Source organism: Penaeus monodon, chromosome 4, assembly GCF_015228065.2.
Source record: "Penaeus monodon isolate SGIC_2016 chromosome 4, NSTDA_Pmon_1, whole genome shotgun sequence".
NCBI classification, from domain to species: Eukaryota; Metazoa; Arthropoda; class Malacostraca; order Decapoda; family Penaeidae; genus Penaeus; species Penaeus monodon.
Window position 1 is genome coordinate 210,172 of NC_051389.1, and position 8,042 is coordinate 218,213.

General features: G+C 45.5%; 1 protein-coding gene across 1 annotated transcript in view; it reads left to right on the top strand.

Annotated features, from left to right (window-relative positions):
- Positions 1-8,042, top strand: part of LOC119599331 — a 136,766-nt gene that overhangs the window by 478 nt on the left and 128,246 nt on the right. The gene's annotated exons all lie outside the window — the stretch shown is intronic.

Consider the following 8,042-nt stretch of genomic DNA (forward strand, 5'->3'; position numbering starts at 1 on the left):
GTGTTGTGCAGATATGGTTACAACTGAATGTATGTATGCGCACTGTGTAATGTATAATGTAATGTATAATGTTTGTGCGGTATGCGCAGTTGTATATCTACTGCGGCGCGGATGAAGCACGGGAGGCGAGAATAACGCCAACGCTGTATTACTTATTAAAGCGGAGGTAGGCCTAAAGGTGACAGGACAAGTAGGCCGTGATAATTCCAAGTCCTCGTCTCGCCACCGACACGAATCGGGAGCCCTCGGGGTCGAGACTCTGGCGGACCCTCGATGGAGTCAAGGGTCAGGGGCTGTAAGTCATGGCTCCAGGTCCTGGCTATTAGAGAAGAGGAGTACATTGCGTACTCCAACTTCTGTTTTATTGAATAATCGAACCAGTGATTCTTAAATAGCCCAACCTTCTTCAGTTACAAATTACATCCACTCCTCTCCAAGAAGGTTGTTTTATTGATCTGTTTCTTCATTCCTATCTACATTCCGCTCATCCAATCAAGGAAAGTGGGATGTTTCCTTCTTTGCGGCTACTGTAAGCAGAGAAGCCAGTGTGGCAAGTGTACTATGGTGTGTGGCGTTGGGAAGGGGGGGGGAGGAAAGAGTAGGAGGGAGTGGGAGAAGGAGGGGAAGACGGGGAATGAGGTGAAGTCAAAAGGATGGAAGTAGAAGTAGACGTAGAATGGGACACATGATTATGCGCTTGTGTGTTTCTGTGTTTGTCTGCGTGTTTGCTCGACCGTTAATGATAAAAGATGTAAGCCTATAAATATACATAGATTCACCTATGAAATATTAACTCAAATTTGATCAATTTCGCGTGCAGGTAAGGCCGATTATCTTATCGATTCTAACCTAAGCTTCGGTTTTATGCGCTAGCCATACGTAAGAGACAAGGTTAACTGTATCTACTTTCAGTCCAAGGGCGAGCGAAGTTGGAGAGAAGAAAAGGAACCTTACGAAAGAATCCAAGAAACATAACTGTACTTTACTGGGTGGAGTGACATCTTGTACATGTTACTGATGATCTTGTATTCGTGTGCATGCTTATATGTGTGCATATGTGTGTGTGCACGTTCGCTCACTCATTTTCTTGTTCATATTTTCCGTCAGCGTTTGCCGTTCTCGGTATCTAGCGACATTTCGATGTCGTACCGTTTGCGTGTGCCCGTATTAACAATAGGCAGGAGCTCCTTAATATATACATAAGTAATCGGTCGGGCCATCCATCTTTGTTACGCGCGTCCGTCACACGACGCTCAATAGAAGAGCGATGGCTACACATTACGCCCGTATGTTTGAAGGAGGGGGAGGGGAGAAAGGAGGGGAGGAGGAGGGGGAAGGGAGCATGTTTGAAGAAGTGTGAGGGGGGAAAGGGGTGGAGAAGGAGGGGGGGGAGCATGTTTGGAGAGGGGGGAGGGGAGAATGAGAGTGGGAGAGGGTGCATGGGAGGAAAAAGAAATGTGGGAAGGTGAGGAGGGTGTGAGTGGGAGGGAGGGGGAGAAAAGGAAGAAATGAGAGAGGAGGGACGCATGTGAGCGGGAAGGCAAGCATAGTCTGTGGAGGGAAATGGGAATAGGTAAGTCTGGAGAGAATGAAGGTTTTTTCGAGAAAAGAAGAAAAGTGAGAGGAACAAGAGAGTGGAGAGAAGAAGGGGAAGGAGAGAGGGAGAGAATGGAGTGAGGAAGGGCGTAGAGAGAAAAGGGTAAAGTGAGGAAGGGGTGGAGAGAGAGAGGGGTGGAGGAAGGGGGAGGGTGGAGAGAGGAGGAGGGTGGAGAGAGGAGGAGGGTGGAGAGAGGAGGAGGGTGAGAGAGGGAGGGGATGAATAGAGTAGAGAGAGGGAGAGTGTGAGGAGAGGAGAAGGGTGGAGAGAGAAGGGTGGAGAGAGGGAGGGAGAGGGAGGAGTGGAGAGAGGGAGAGTGGCGAGGGTTTGAAAGGCGTGAAGCATAGGCAGGTGGGAAAAGGATGAAGGTGTTCTTACAAGGATGAACGTAAGGTTTCTCTTCAGATTTTTATAACAGTTTTCAGTCTTCTTTCGGTTGCCGGAAGTTTGAGAGCACCTGCGAATCCTAAAGGAATGATTTGCATAAAGTGCTTGAGCATAGAGAACTTTAACTGACCATATCAGTATATAATTTACTAGACCCGTGGACTCCTCTTTCCCTCTTTCACCCTCTTCCTTCTACCTTTCGTCTATCCTTCCCATTTTCCCTTCCCTCTCTCTCTCTGTGCTTTTTCCTCTCCCGCTCTGCCACCCCTCTCACTCCCAAATCTGCCGTAAATTTACTTCTCCCTTAAATCTGTCCCCTCCCACTTCCCCCTTCTTCCTCCTTAAAATCCCTCACCCCTTCGTTCCCGTATCCCCTTCCTTTCGCCTTCCCCTCCCACCTTCCTTCTTAACCTCCCCTCTCGGATAGTGTAGATAACAAACGCACAATAACTGACGGTCTAAGTACTTCATTGCAGTATACTTGCCTCGAAGAAGGAGAATGATAATGAAAGTGATAACGGTAAAAATAATGATAACACGGATAATGGTAATGGTAATAGTAATAATTGCAATGATAATGACAATGATAATGATAGAATAGGATACTCATAGATTCGTAGTAGGATGTGCGTGTCATTGTTCTGTATTTATGTCGTCAATGATCACCTTATTTTAAACCAAAATGAAATTATTTCTTGTCCGCAATCACATAGCATATGACTTAAGGCGTAAAACTTAAGCGTAACATGCGAACGAACCGATGGACGGACGAAACAGTAGCAGTATTACAACACGATTTCTCTGTTTATCAGGATTACTTGCTATTGCTTTTTAGAAAGGGAATTTGATAGTCATGTCTGTGTGTGTGAAAGAACGTTGAAAGATACATGTGTGGCTATGTTTTAGTCCATCTAATCGCTATTACGGCGTACCTGTGACATATCAGTGCCACCGCACGCTGCCCCCTCTTCCTTGCCGCTTCACCCTCTATTTGTATTATTCCTCCCCACTCCCATCCACACCCCCTCCTCTCATTATTCCCTTAATCTCATACTGCCACTTCTAACGTTATGGGCAGGAGAGATCTTGTGTCATTATGCTCTCTTTGGTAGGGGAGATCGTTATGATTTTCCTGTGTAATCACCGAGTCTGCTGTTAGGGGAGTGAATGAAGTAGACGGAGGGTCGATAGACTAGGTTTCATTGTCTTGCTTGGGTGTGGGTGATTATGTAGGTACAGAAGGTTCAGTGGGTGGGTAAGTGGGTGAGTGGGTAAAACGTGTGCGTGTAAGTGATTTTTATTATTTATCATTTATTATTATCATTATTACTATTATTATTGTTATTATTATCATTATCGTTATCATTAGTAGTATTAGTAGTAGTATAATTAGTATTGTTATCATTACTACAACTGTTACGATTATTCGTATTATCATCATCATTATTATAATGATGATAATAATGGTAAAGATTATTGTTATTATTATTACTATTATCATCATGATCATCATCATCATCATCATCATCATCATCAACATCATCATCATCATCATCATCATCATCATCATCATCGTCATCATCATCATCATCATCATCATCATCATCATTTTTATTATTATCATCATCCCCATCATCATCACCATCATCATCTTCTACTACCAGTAATATCATTGTTATTATTATTGTTGGTGTTGCTTTTGTTGCTGTTATTTTTATCACTATTATCATTGTTTTATTTTAGTCATTATTAACATCATTTTATCATTATTGTTATTCATTATTATTATTATTTATGTAATTATGATTATTATTGCTGTTATTTTTTATTTCTTTATTTATCATTATTATCATTATCATTGTCTTATTACTATTGTTAATATTATTTAATTACTACCAATGTGCTACTGTTTCTACCTGCCTCTGCTGTGGAAAAGCCTGAACACAAACGCGTCGATTCCAGTCATATTCGTTCGTTCGCACGCAGAAGTCCGGCCTGTCTCCGGAACCACCATGGCTGTTCTGCTTAGTCCACGCACAAGAGATTTGTAACACACCCTACCCAGCCTTCACCTCCCTACTCTCCCTATACCCCTGCCCCTTCCCTCCACATCTCCTCCGCCGTCCCTACCCACCCCCACCGTCCACTTCCCCCACCCATACACTACCCTATCCCCCGCCACCTCTCTCCGACCCACCCTCCACCTCCCGCCCCCTTGAACGTTCGATTGAACGCGCCGTCAATAATTGAACTGTTGGGCCAGCGCCTGCCATTGGCTGGACGTGTCACGCAAGCAGACAGCGCCCGGCCTTGCGTGGTTTCCGTGCTTTAAGGGAGAGATGAAGTGGATAAAATCACGAATGTGGCGTTCTCCTTCTATAACCCTTTTGCACTGTCCTCATAAGTAGTAAGGGCTAGTTTCGTACGCCATTGATTACGGTTTGGGTTCAAACGGGTAGAAACAGTCGGGCAAATAAGCAATCTTTTTTCAAGTTAGATAAAGAAATATGTTCTGTGTGTGTGTAAATATATATATATATATATATATATATATATATATATATATATATATATATATATATATATATTCACTCTCTGGAAGGGGAAAGGGGATCGCCAGGACTGTACCAACTACCGTGGCATTACACTGCTCAGCATACCAGGCAAAGTTTTCGCCCACATTCTTCTGCGACCATCTACTAAGACATCAGAGACCGGAGCAGTCTGGATTCACTCCTGGCAAGTCCACAATAGACCGATTACTAGCGCTTCGAGTAAATGTGGAACGCCGTCGTGAGTTTGGTCGTGGGTTGCTTGCAGCCTACATCGACCTCAAGAAGGCGTTTGACGCAGTGCATCGAGAATCTCTATGGGAAATCCTGAGGCTCAGGGGAATTCCGACACGGCTTATTGGCCAGGACCTCGCGCCCAGCGTTGATACTCGGCAGTTCGGCTACATGCGCTCCTCTTCAACCACACACTGCCTCGTCAGCTTCCTCGACTTCGTCCACGCCCACCTCGACAAGCGCAAATCCTCCGTCACCAGCATCTTCATAGATTTCAAGAAAGCTTTCGACCTGGTGGACCACACTACGGTCATCTCAAAAGCAGCAGCTTCCACGGGCATCAGGGAGTACCTCATCCCCTGGCTGGCAGACTTTCTCTCCAACAGGCTGTTGCCGTGCGCGTGCAGGGTCAAGTCTCCAGCCTTCTGCCACTCACGTGGGAGTCCCCCAGGGGACTAGAATGGGACCCCTATGCTTCCTAGTCATGATTAACGATGCTCTCCTCGATACCGAGCATCGTTGGAAATACGTGGATGACTCGACCATCGCCGCCGCCATTGATAATTCCTGCCCTGACCACTCCGCCATCCAGTGCACCCTCGACAACCTTCTCTCCTGGACCACCGCAAATCACGTCACCATCAATCGCCAGAAGTCAGTTGTGATGCAGTTCGACTTCTCCACCAACCCCGCCCCCTCGCCCATCCTCACGCTGGACAACCATCCGCTCGACGTAGTCCGTTCCACCAAGCTGCTCGGCGTCACCATCGACGATAAGCTCTCCTGGACGCAGCACGTCAGAGACATCGTGAGGTCTGCCTCGTACAGGCTTCACATGCTGTGTCGCCTCAAGTCCCTTGGCGTTCCACTCCCGGAGCTTCAGAATATCTACAGGCTATTCATCCTGCCGAAATTGACCTACGCCTCCCCCGCCTGGTCCCCCTCCCTCACCGCCACCCAGCTGCTACAACTTGAGAGGGTGCAGAGAAGGGCAGCCAAGATCATTCTCGGCCCTGTCTATAACAGCTATGATAGCGCCCTGGCTGCCCTGGGCCTCACCTCCCTCGCCACTCACTACTCAACCTCACTGCAGCAGTTTGGTCTAAAATTGCTGTTCCATCCACGCCACCGTGACCTGCTGCCCCCCGACGCGCCGCCGCCTCGCCGGGCCCTACGCGCCGCCAACAAACTGGTGCCCATCAGGGCCCGCACTGACCGCTACCACCGGAGCACAGTACCCACTCTAGTCCGACTCATCAACGAACACTAGTCCATTTTTACTTGTCCAATCCTAGCTCACCTGATTTTGTACTTGGCTTTTGTTTATCTGTTTATTTTGTTGTTATTGATTGTTAGTTTACTTCGTTATGTGTTGTTTATATGTTTATGTATATATAGTTTGTCTCTCTATCTGTATTTCTATGTATATTTTCAGCCTCTGGCTGCATGAAAGTCAATAAACCGATTATTATTATTATTATTATTTAATAGCAAGCCGGTACTGAAAGTGCTGTAAAATGTGGTGGGGGCCTGTCAAACTTCTCCCCTGCTAATTCAGGAGTGAGACAAGGCTGTGTTCTTGCACCAACACTTTTCAACACCTGTATGGACTGGATAATGGACAAAACTACTAGCCAAAGTCAGCGTGGAGCAACACTGGGCAATATCCGATGTTGCTATCCTATCGGAGTCCCTGGAGTCACTGGTGACCGCTCTTGTTCCATTTAGCAATGAGGCGAAGCCCTTAGGCCTAGAGGTCTCCTGGACCAAGACCAAGATTCAGGACTTTGAGGGCCTGTTAGGGGAACTCGTTCAGTCGTTCCATGCTTGCGGCAAGGACGTTGAAGTCACAGAGAGTTTTACATACCTTGATAGCATAGTCCTCTCTGGGCTGTCAGACCAAGAAGTAAGTAAACGGATTGGTCTGGCAGCAGGAGCCATGAACTCGATCAACAAGAGCATTTGGAGATGTCGGTACCTATGCAGAAGGACCAAACTACGTGTCTTCAAGGCCTTGATACTGCTAGTTTTGCTCTATGGAAGTGAAACCTTGACGCTATCTAGTGCCTTGGAGTCTCGTTTTGATGCATTTTGTAACAAGTCTCTTCGCCGGATCATTGGGTACAATTGGCAGGACCACGTGTCCAACCGACGGCTACACCGTGAAACTGGTATGGCACCTGTTACTTGTATAATTCGGGATCGCCAACTCAGGCTATATGGGCACTTAACTTGTTTCCCTATGGATGACCCTGTCTCTTTGCGAGATAATCCTGGGTAGAGGAGGCCTGTGGGACAACCCAGGAGGTCGTGGCTTAGGCAGCTCGACGAGACCTGTCGCGAGGAGTTAGAGATGTGCCGAGGGCCTGCCTGGAGATTTTCCATGGCTGGAAACGAAGGGTGGATGCGGCCATACGCCCCCGTCGGCGTTAGCCCCTTGATGATGAATGATGATGATGATGATATGTATATATATATATACATATATATATATATATATATATATATATATAAATATATACATATATATATAATATATATATATATATATATATATATATATATATATATATATATATATATATATAATATATATAATAAAATACATATATATATATATATATATATATATATATATATATATATATAATAATAATAATACATACATACATACATACAACATACACACACACACACACACACACACACACACACACACACACACACACACACACACACACACATATATATATATATATATATATATATATATATATATATATATATATATATATATGAATCGTAAAACTCTTCCACACTGCAAAAAAAAAATCTGAGATTACAATTTCGAAGTCCACCTGGATTCCATCTTTAGGTCTGAAGAGGAAAGGGAGAGGAGGTGGGATAACAGAGAGAGAGGAGAGGCAACCCGGTAACACGAGGCATGTGAGCACAGACGAACGGAAGCGAGGAAGACAGAAGTCGGAGATCAGGCGGAGGATCCCGGGCGGACTAGGAGAAGGCGTGGCGCATAGGGAGAAGCGAGTGGGAAGCGAGGAGAACAAGAAGCTATTGAAGTTGAAATTAGGCAGCAGCTATATTAAGGACGATTCCACAAGTCTGCGGGCGTTGACATCTGCGGAAGGAAAGACAATTCGCGCCGCTCACCAGTTCATATGATGGCCTGTGTCCCACTATCAAAATAGGGTACTGTTGCTGTGCTCCCTGGATACAACGTACTTATGCTGAAACAAACGCTTAGTGAAGCTGGC